The 11,601-nt window shown below is 43.4% G+C and overlaps 1 pseudogene; it reads left to right on the top strand.

Moving 5' to 3' along the window:
• LOC143675718 (ubiquitin-conjugating enzyme E2 B pseudogene) overlaps positions 1–6,307 on the top strand; it is a 162,840-nt pseudogene extending 156,533 nt beyond the window's left edge.
• The last annotated feature ends 5,294 nt before the right edge of the window (positions 6,308–11,601 follow it).

Genomic DNA, 11,601 nt, shown 5'->3' on the forward strand with positions numbered 1-11,601 from the left:
GAGAGAGAAATCGTGACTGCGTTTGTCATGTGCCTTCTCGAATGTGAGAGAGACCCTGAACTTCATCAGCCTTCTTGAACCAAGGTACCTGTCCCTGGATACCTTTGATCAGACATTTCTATAGACTTGTTGTATTGGGACATTATCTCAGCCTTAGAACTGTAAACTAGCAACTCATTAAATTCCCCTTTTTAAAAGCCATTCCGTTTCTGGTATATTGCATTCTGGCAGCTAGCAAACTATAACAAAAGGGAATTTAGTAAGTTACAAGTTACAGTTCTAAGGAAGTGAGAGTGCCCAAATTTAGGCACCAACAAGAGATTACCTTCACCGAAGAAAGGCTGATGGGTCAGGAATACCTTTGTCAGCTGGGACGTTACATGGCTGGCGTATGCTGGTCCCTTGCTCCTGGGCTCTGTTGCTTTCAGCCTCTATTCTTGTGGGGATTCCTCACATTGCTTCACTGGGCCTGGTTTTCATCCCTTGGCTTCCTTTTTGCTCTCTCTAGGTTCTGGCTGGCTTGACATCTCATGGCAGAATCTAAAAAGCTTCTCCAAATATCTGTGTCTCTATTCTCCAAGTGTTGGCATCTGCGTCAGCTCTGCTCTGAAGTTGCTATCTGCTCTTTTTCTCTGAAGGCTCTGACTCTCTCCAAAAGATTTCCTCTTTTAAAGGACTCCAGTAAACTAATCAAAACCCACCTGGAATTGGTGGAGTCACATCTCCATCTAATCGAAAGGTCAGACCCATGATTGGGTGTGCCACATCTCCATGGAGATAATCTAATCAAAAGCTTCCATCCTACAGTATTGAATCAGGGTTAAAAGAAATAGCTGTCCCCACATGATTGAATCAGGATTAAAAGATGGCTTTTCTGGGGTACATAAAATTTTCAGAAAACCAGCACATACTTCTTTAGAAAAGCCTATCAGAAGAAGTATTTCTACAAAGACCCATTCAGAAGGGCTTCCGTTTGATGACTCAACCCAACCATGGTTCTCCGGCCCCATGAGAAATATAAAAATTATAGCCATGAGGTATGATGATAACAAGTAATGAGGAACCCTGCAGGATTAGCAGCCTACAGAAAGTGTTCTCTTCCTACAACCCAAATAAAGGATGACCGGAAAAGTGACAACAAAACAAACAACACAGCTCCTCCATTCAACTAAGCATTAGGCAGACCATTCCAGGCACTGAGATAATTACAACATACTGTGGCAAGTAGGAAGGTAGACATAATAACAAGGCATTATGAGATAACTGAAGAGGGCAACATCTATCAGCATAAGATAGGGGAGAAGAGTCAGAGAAAACTTTCTGGGGAATTAACACTTCAGATTTGGGCCCAGTACTCCAAATGATGCTTTCAAGTCTGGTGTCTTCCCAATCTCTCTCTCTTTCTCCAGTCCCTTCTCCTAATGCACTCTGATCCCCAGAGTACTAGTTTTATTCTCAAACATGGAGAGAAGGATGACCACCACCAAACCAGGCTTAAATGACTTTTAAGTTTCTAAACCCCAGAGGGTGGGCTCTCTTCACATAGCCTTGCAAGTTCTACCCAAAAGAAGATTCTGAGTGGTTAACCTGAGTTATTAGGTAGGGTCATGCAATAAGAAGTCCTCTGCCAAGCCAGGGAGGGGATAGTTGCAAAAGGAGAAGAGGGGGCGGGCCGCGGTGGCTCAGCGGGCAAAGTGCTTGCCTGCTATGCCGGAGGACCTCGGTTCGATTCCCGGCCCCAGCCCATGTAACAAAAACAAAGAAACAAAATACAATAAAACAAGAAAATGTTTAAAGATGTTTCCCTTTCTTCCTTCCTTCCTTCCTTCTATCCTTCCTTCCTTCTCTCTGTCTTTCCTTTAAAAAAAAAAAAAAGGAGAAGAGGGATTCTGTTATTAGAAGAGCAGGGAAGGGGTCAGGCTAAAACCACATTGGCCCATACTCCTCTCCTTTTATGTGAACCAGTGTAGAGACACTGTCGATGCCCTGCCGCGTATCCCCCAGCTGACCTAGTAGCCGTGGTGGAGGTCCCTATCACTTTTCCTTTACACCCCTGACTCAAGCTCCTTGGAGCTCACAGGGCTCTGGACCAGCACAGGTGAAAAGTGCACAGGCAATGTTCCAACCACAAGCGAGAGGGTATCACAGATGGATGCCCCGCTCCCCATGTCCACAGGGCAATTCTGAGGCTTGTACCCCTCAGTTTCCCTTCATGGAATTGAGACCCTACTTGTTAATGTGTGCTTTATTGAGTTTTATCCCTTCCCAATTCATATCTCCCACCTCCTCATCTGAGCTTCTGGAATCGCCTCCTATATAAACTGCCTACCCCAAGACTTGGTCCCGAGATCAGCTTTGGGGACAACCAAGAATACTGACTAGTCTAAAAACCTGAGCAAAAATTAAAATGTGATAAGAATGTGCTGGTCTGAAGTGCATTGACACCGGTCTCCCAGGTGAAAGAGAATTTCTTGAGGCATCAACTGTGTGTCATATTTATCTGTAGTTATCCCCAGCACCTCTTGCCTTTTCTGCACTGCTTTAACTGAGAGGTAGGTCCTCTGTCAGCAGGAAAAATGTTTAAGTATTTTTAATGAGGAGTTTAAAATAGAGACAGAGAGAGGGTTAAGAATCTTTGCACAGCTAGAAGTAAGATAAAAGGAGAGTTAATAAATGATTAAGAGAAAATGGGACACAAAAGGTGGCTTTTTTTTTTCAGCTACATGCTCCTGGCAAACTAGCATGGTACATCAAAGTCCCCCTTGCCACCACAGGGACAGATGCCAATGTCTGGGATCCTAAGTAATTAAGTGACCACCAGTTTGCAAATATCAGTTGGCCAAATTGATTCTGAGATGGATGAGAAGTCAATGGCAAGATTTACTTATGCTAAAAATGATGAAACTGTCAAGTGCTCTTGGTTGAGAAGCTTCTTAAAGAATTATCACCAGAAGAAAGTCCTGGTCTTTCAAGACCGGGGTTCACAGTTGCACAGAAAGAAGGAGGTGGAATCATCCTTTCAATCCACTTCCCTATTTCTGTCAAGCACACGCACGCCATGGAGCCTCGGCCGGCAAAATGTTCCTGGAGTTGTGACAAGGCAGATTGATTAGGGAAAGATCGGGCTTTGGTGAATTCCGTACCCAGAACATTCATGAATCTTCCTTCCCAGTTGCTGGGGTTGTCTTGTCCCTTGGATTCAGAAGGAGAGCCTCCTGTAAGATAAATAGATGCACGCCTCCGCACAATATTTTATGCAGGTACATGATTTGGAAAATTAGGTCAGAGGAGGGAGGGAAAATGGTGATTCATTACCAGGGCCTGAGAAAAGGCAGGATTACCTCATCAGAAATTCAAAAGTAATCAGTTTTTTTTCCCCAATTGTCATGGTAATGAATCACAATTGTTAATAAATTGGGAAGTCAAGTATACCTTAGAGTAGTTGGATAAACCAGAAGTTGATCTGTCTTCATTAAAAAAGAGCCAATGAAATGGTGGGCGGGGGGTGGGCTTTTTATGACCCCTTTTTTCACCCCAGGGTGAAGAAACTAGGCTTTTTTACTTAACATTATTTTCATGTCCAGATCACCCAAAGCCAACTCCACCCAAATAAGACTTCCAACCTGAGATCTGTCAAAGTCAAAGTCCTCTGATGAAAAAGCAAAGGCAGCAGCAAATGTATTTATTTAATGGAGGGACAGCTGCAGGAAATAATTTCTGAACATCACTCAGCACAGATAGAGGTCTTTATTAGAATAGATTTTTTTTTTTTTTTTAACCCAAGCAAGTGGGATCCAGGAATAGAAAATGAGTCCATGTCCCAGGCCTTTGCCTCTCTGAATCTTGAGGGTATATCCTTGGAGCTGGACTGATCAGAAACTCCAAACCCAATGTTTCAAACCATCAAGGTGGCCTGGGTCTGAGCTCACCGGGGTGTTTTACTGCCCAGTGGGAGCTCACGGCCTCAGCCTCCAGGAGATAAATCAGCTCAAACTCCACTGGCCATCAAGGAAGACAAATCTTTAGTCATGGAGTCATCAAAAACCCAAACATAACTTAGAATGCGGTTATAACTCTTTGTTGCTTTTAGGCCCACGGAAAAACTGAGACTAATGCTGATCTATCTGATTTGATAATGGCATTTGACAAGTTCCCATTTATTCGAGGGGTGGGGGATTAAAAAAATGTTTTTTGTCTGATCGTTGTGTCGAAATCCTGCAAGTCATTTTCATTTCTTTCTTTTGGGCAAGATTAAAAAGCAGTCCCCCATGCCTTCTGTCATACGATCCTGTTGCTGAGCATTTGAAGCATTTCAGCGGTAATTTAATACAGGGGAAGTGAAGAGTGTGCATATGAAAGAGAGAGAACTAGAAAGAAAGAGAGAGAATGAGAGAAGACAGATGGAGAAAGAGTGCATGAGCCCTGGGATGACAGGAAGGCTTACCTGAGAGGAGGCAAGATGAATGTCAGACCTTACTGCCGAGTGCTGCTTTTTCCCCCACGCAGGAGGGAAGCTGGGCTTGACATCTTCCACCACCTTGCAGAGAAACACTGCAAGAGAGAGAGGAGGAGGCCTGTTGGGCTTCCAGACCCAGAAAGAAAGACCCGCCTCCCCTTCCCTGCTCAACTGTTTCTACCCACAGGTACTGAGCACTGATTTGCCCCATCCAAGAGCCTCTGCTGAGAGCAGCTCGGGCAGATTCATCATTCACTCAAGCCACCAACTTCCAGTAGGAGCAGAAATCTCATGGCATCTCTAATTCCAGCCTTTCCCCCCAGCCTTTCCTCCAGCACACGTTTGTACACAAACACACGTGCACATTCACACACACTCACAGGTACTCACACACACATCTTTCTGCCTTCCACTTTCCCACCCTGCCATCCGTTCTACTTGTCCCATGTGCTCTTCCCTTCTTTCTCCTACCCCAGACCCAAACCGAAGGACAGTGGGGAGCTATAAGGGGCATTGAGTCACTCCAAGTTCCTTTCCATGGCATCTCCCTACTCCAGCTCCTCCGGGAGCCCAGGGGGCAGCAGCGATTTTGTTTCGGGAAGATGGAACCGAAGCAGAGAAAAAGAGGCCAGGCTGTTAGGTGGTGAGAAGTTCAGCCTGTGTCCCGATGGAGACCACACCCTTGTCCGTGGGAGAGGCTGGTCCCATCTAGGTCTCTATGCCAAACAAAGACTTTGATTAATTATCTTTCCCTGTCTCTAGGTGAGAAAGCATTTAAACCATCCTAAACAGCAACTCTTCTCTGAGGGTGAAAATGAGCAGGCACGCACACACAAACACACACACACACACACATACACGCACGAGACTCAGCCAACTCTCTTTTGGTTTCTCCTGAGTCCTGGCATCAACACGCTTTTCCTTTTATCTACCCCCTTGCCGGACGTCAAGTCACTGACCCTGATATTGACCCTGATTTTATCTCTAGTGAGAAGACCCTCACTAGGTATTATGCCAACATATTTTACAGAACTGGTGGCCTTTTGGATTATGGAGTCTTAACCAAGGGAACACCTATTCCCAGTCCCAGAAGTAGGGGCCCTGGACAAGCAAGGTCACTCTGCCCTAGAATAAATCTACTTGAATTACTTGCAAAGATCTTCATGCATTTAAAACATTGTGATCTTATCCTTACTCAGTCCTCTTTCCTACGGGAGAGTCAACAAGTCAACTTAGCCAATATTTATAGGTAAGTGTCAGTCTTTCTTCTCTCAGGGTTGTCTGTCAACCTCGGTGGTGACCGTGGGGACCCACAGGAACTCGGCTACCGCCCGGGGGTGGAGGGGGGTGGGGCTGTGCAGGTCTCTTTCCTCTCAGACTGACCACAGGACAGCTGGGGAGCTTGTCCGCCAGATTGTCACCGATCTCCTGCAGGATCTGGAGTGATTGCAAGAGGGTCCACCTGTGGGTGTCAGCGGCGCACCAACTGAAAACACCATGCAGAGGAGCGCTTCTATTTGGGCCAGAAGGGACACCCTTTGAAGATGGAACTTTTAAGCTAGTACTAGGATTGTCTGAAGAGTATCCAAACAAACTGCCCACTGTTCATGTTTCCAAAATGTTTCATCCAAATGCGTAGGCTGACGGTGGCATATCATTAGATATCCTTCAAAACGGATGGAATCCACATATAATGTATCTTCTATCTCACCATCAGTTCAGTCTCTTGGAAGAACCTCATCCAAACGGACCAGCCAATAGCCAGGCAGCATCGCTTTATCGGGAAAACAAAGGAGAATAGGGGAAAAAAGAGTTCTGGCCATTGTTGAACAAAGCTGGAATGATGTCTAATAGATAACTTGTCTGCCAAGTTATCTTGTCATCTTTGTTGTGTATAATTTACCTCTCAGTAAAAAAGCTAACTCATTTTGAGTTCCACGAGTTTTAAGCATTCTACAAGGGAAAAAAGAAAAATAATCCTTCAGCTTAGAGCCTACAAAATCTCATGTATCTCGATTAATGTATGTGGTAGTTAGATTCAGTTGTCAACTTGGCCAGGTGAAGGTGCCTAGATCTGTTGCTGTGGACATGAGCCAATGGTACGTGAACCTCATCTATTGTTGATTACATCTGCAGTCTGCTAAGAGGCATGTCTGCTGCAATGAATGACATTTGACTTAATTGGCTGGTGCTTAAATGAGAGAGCCCAATGTAGCACAGCCCAAGCAGCTCAGCATTCCTCATCTCAGCACTCACAGCTCAGCCCAGGCCTTTGGAGATGCTGAAAGGAATCACCCCAGGGAAAGTTGTTGGAACCCAGAGGCCCAGAGAGAAGGCCAGCAGAGACCACTCTGCGCCTTTCCACGTAAGAAAGAACCTCAGTTGAAAGTTAGCTGCCTTTCCTCTGAAGAACTAATGAAACAAATCCCCTTTTATTAAAAGCCAATCTGTCTCTGGTGTGTCGCATTCCGGCAGCTAGCTAATTAGAAAAAATTTGGTATCAGAGAGTGAGGTGCTGCTGCAGTTTGCAAATATCAGATATGTTGGAACGGTTTTTTGGATGGCTAAGGGGAAGATTTTGGAGGAACTGTGAAGAGAATGATAGAGACTTCCTGGAGTGCTTGAAGAGACTGTTGGTATAAATGGAACCACTGCCAATCTGGACAAAGGGGGACACAAAGGGACAAATTGGAGTTTGCAGAGTGAGAACCCTGGAAGCTTGGGTCTGAAGCCAAGAAACCTTGGCCAGGAGAGTGGACCCACCCATATACATGGAGAGGGTAAGTTTACCCTGAAGGGTGAGGATGAGTCTCCCACTTTGTTGCAGTGGAAGAGTCGTGCAGCCTCAGGCCTTGGAGAAGGTAGAGCATGCTCCTTGGGAACTGGGGAGAGCCTGGCTGACACCACATGGGGGGGGTTGAGCGTGTGCCCCGGAAATGGCAGAGAGCATCAGGGTGGCCCTGATGCCTGGAGAGAGTGGAAGAAAAAGGTGATCTCGTCAATATCCCCCGAGATTGATTTGGAAAGAGGTGGGCCACTGCATAGGCCCTTGGAAAGGGTGGGACTGCCACTTTCTAAAGCTGAAGGATGAATGACTTTCAGACTTTGAAATCCCATGGTGCTTGCCTGGCAGGTTTTACATCTGTGTTTCTTCCAATTTCTCTCTATGGAAATGAAAACCTGTATCCTGTGACTGTCCCTCCTTTGCGTATTGGCACCAGACAACTTGTTTTGAGATTCACAGGTCCACAGCCAGAAGAGAATTTTTTGCACCTTAATATTGTTTGAGGTGATGCGTGTAGTTGCTGAGTTGACAAAGGGTGGACATGCAGATCGGCATACCTCATCTCAGCACTCTCAGCTCAGCCCAGGCCTTTGGAGATGCAGAAAATCTCCATCTGGGGAAAGTTGTTGGAACCCAGAGTCCCAGAGAGAAGGCCAGCATAGACCATCCTGTGCCTCACATAAGAAAGAACCTCAGTTGAAAGTTAACTGCCTTTCCTCTGAAGAATTAATGAAATAAATCCCCTTTTATTAAAAGCTGATCCGTCTCTGATGTGTTGCATTCTGGCAGCTAGCTAACTAGAACAAATTTGGTATCAGAGAGTGAGGTGCTGCTGCAGTTTGCAAATATCAGATATGTTGGAACGGTTTTTTGGATGGCTAAGGGGAAAAGTTTGGAGGAACTGTGAAGAGAATGATGGAGAAGTCCTGGAGTGCTTGAAGCTAACTAGAACAGTGTACTTTTTATTGCATGATCTGAGCCAAGTTATTGCTACATAAATTTGTAATATATCCTGTTTATTTTTTTCCAAATGGATAATATTGGTGTGTTTTCATGGCAGAATATACACAGTTTGTAATTCTGTACGTTTTTCAAAATATCGAATGCCTTATTTTGTAATTCTTTAGATATTAAAATTGGAGAAAGGCACTTAAAGATTTTATGCATGAATATTATAAATTTACATTAAAATACATACCTTCATTGCAAAGGACTTGTCACTTATTTCTTCATCTGTATAGGAGGGGTTAATAAGTCTCTAGCTCTCCAAGAATTGATCATTTTAGTTTAATTTCAAAAGGACAGATTTATATTTTATCAGGAAATTCTTCAAATTTTATTTTCAACACCAATTATAATTTCAAATATTACCTTGAATGTACCTATATTAGTAACAATCAAGAAGTTATATATATAACTAGTTTGATTCTGTCCAACTCTGAATTTCAGCTACTTGTTATGGTTTTTTCATGTACTACTTACTGTTAAACTGTACTTTTTCAATTTCACAATTAACATCTCTGCAGTGTACAGAGAGCTGATGTGATGGTAGCCTCTTTAAAAGGTTTTTGATTAATGAAGAAAGTAAAACCATGAACATTTACCAAAAACATATCCCACCCTTAATGATGAGTAAGAACTGGTTGCATCGGTTTGAGCAAGACAGGTGTTTAGGAGGAATCTTGGTGTATATAAACATTTGAAAACTGTCCCTTGCATATCTATTTACTCCAGAAAAATGTTTAATGCCAGGACCTGCTGAGTTGCTTTCTTTTGTTGAGAATTTTTTTCTTATCTCCAGAGTTGTGTAAAAGTCATGCCACATCTTAGTTTACTGAATCAGATTAAAACATAGTATTGCAGAAAGCGAGATGAAGCTATTCCATGCCTGCAAATAGTATAGAAAATGGAAACGATACAAAAGTGAATTCTGTGAACCATCTAAAAAGAATAAAGTTTAGGTCACTGTCTTTTGCATTCCCGCACCCGCTCTTCCCCATAAGCTTCTTAAGGTTCCTCAGTTTTTCTCAGGGAATAACCCCTGCCCAGCCTGGCAATTTGGGATGAGTTGGCCAGCCCTTGGTACCAGAAAACAAACACCTGACTCAGACCTAAGCTTGTCAGTGCTTCCTTGCTGTCATGATCAGGTTCGTGTGTCAATTTGGCCAGGTGGTGGTACCTGCTTGTCCAGTTGGGCAAGTGCTAGCCTGTCTGTTGCTATGAATACATTTCATAGAATTAAATCATGATCATATCAGCTGCATTCACAGCTGATTCCAATTGTAATCAACCAAGGGGCATGTCTTCCTCAATGAGTGATGCTTAATCTAATCACTGGTAGCCTTTAAGGAGGACTTAGAAGAGAAAGGCTCTCTTCCTGCTTTGGCCGGCGAGCCTCTCCTGTAGAGTTCATCCAGACCCTTCATCCGAGTCATCAGCTCCACAGCCTGCCCTACAGATTTTGGACTCTACGTTCCCATGGTTATGTGAGACACTTTTATAAATTTTATATCTACGGATATTTCCTGCTGATTCTGTTTCTCTAGAGAATCCTAGCTAATACACTTGGTGATGAGTTCATTGATGGGGCTGGTGGAATAACTGGGAGGATGACAGATGTCCCTCCTGCCAGGCTTGAAGCTGAGATGTAAAGTCTGGGGCTACTGCAGCCCTCTCTGACGCTGAGGGAGAGCATCTCCCATCTAGAGAGCCAACATGGATAAAGGAGAAAAGAACTGGGAGATGGGGATAGAAAGCCAGGTCCTGGTGACATTCTTTGAGCCCCAATATGCAGCAAATATAGGAATTCTCTGCTCTTCAGGGACATGAGACAATATATCCCCTTTTGACTTAAACCATTCTAAGTTAGATCTTATATCCCCGACATAAACCCCTCAACCCACTCACAGCACATAGGTACCCAGGAGTCACCACAGGGCAGATAGCATGATGGCAGAAACCCAACATGTCTTTCAAAGTTCCCTCTCCTCTCTAGGATCTTCCTGTGAGGTCTCAGGGGAAATCTCAACTGTTTTTATATTCTTACTTTAGTCCAATCCACTGCCTGAGACCTCCACCATCAATTGCTTCCAGGATTCCAGCTTTAATGCCCTCAAGTCCCCTACTGCCTGCAGAAGCTCCCTTAGCTCCTCTGCTTAGGTGCCATCACCTCTCCAGTATGCCCCGCTGCTCTGGACTCCTGAACTCACCTCTGTCATGCTGGGCAAGAAAGGCCTCCCCTTCTTTCTGTCCCACTTTTCTGGAAAGGTCCCTCAATAGAGTTTCTGGAGCTCCTAGTGTTGAAAATTTTTACACTTGGCATCCCATCCCTCCTCTGGGAGGGACACACACACCACCTCAGTAAGTCAAAATTGTGAGTTCAGATAAAAAACTGCATCTTATACCCAAAGTGCTTCCCAAATGTGGGAAGTAGCAGGATCCCTAGTGATCATGGAGCTCTTGGCATAGCCTCCTGAAACACTGGCATAATAAACTGAAGATAACTAAGTATAACCTTGGAGTCATTTGCAGCATCTTGGGTTAGACTCTCTATGCCCAAGTGGTCGTGGGAGCCAAAGTTTTAGTAAAAATGCATAGAAGAAAATAAAAATGGTGAAAATGATCTTTATTCATTTAGTTTTTCCAAAATTAAAAAAAAAATGATGGTTATTCCTGGATTTTAGCAGTCCAACCTTGGTTCAACTTGGAGAAACCCAATGTTTTACAGAAGTATAGCCAGAAACCTATGACCTAGAATAGGTGAGGGAGCTGAGGTCCACCAAAAAATAAACTATACATAACCTGAAAAACCAAGTAGAAAAGTAAGTTACAGAATTATGTATGAGCATAATCTCAGATTTATAGAAAAAATACTTATTTTTGTGTATGGGTGTGTATGAGTGCAGAGAAAGATATGAAAGGGATATACCAAATAATTAACATCATCTGCTTCAAGGTGATAGAATCTAGCTGGGTTTTAATTTATATATTTATTTATTTTAGTTTTACTCAACTTCGTTTTGTGAAATATAATTCCATAACAATGTATTACTTGTAAAAATTTTAAGAGACATGAGAATGTTGAATATATTGAAATTTGTGGTGGACAATGTACATGATTAACCATACAAATATTAAAAAGCTTTTTCGTGAATTACAGCACATGTACAACAGTATTACAAGGACCCACAATAGAGAGATATATGGGGAAAAACGGTACCTTTTTCAAACTATAGACTATAGTTAACAGTAATATTTTAACACACTTTCATCAACAGTAAAAAAGGTACCACACCAATGTTATGGGTTAATAATAGAGGGGATACAGGATATGGGAGGATTTGGGTTTTCTTTTTTATTT

This window comes from Tamandua tetradactyla, chromosome 3 (genome assembly GCF_023851605.1).
Source record: "Tamandua tetradactyla isolate mTamTet1 chromosome 3, mTamTet1.pri, whole genome shotgun sequence".
NCBI lineage: Eukaryota > Metazoa > Chordata > Mammalia > Pilosa > Myrmecophagidae > Tamandua > Tamandua tetradactyla.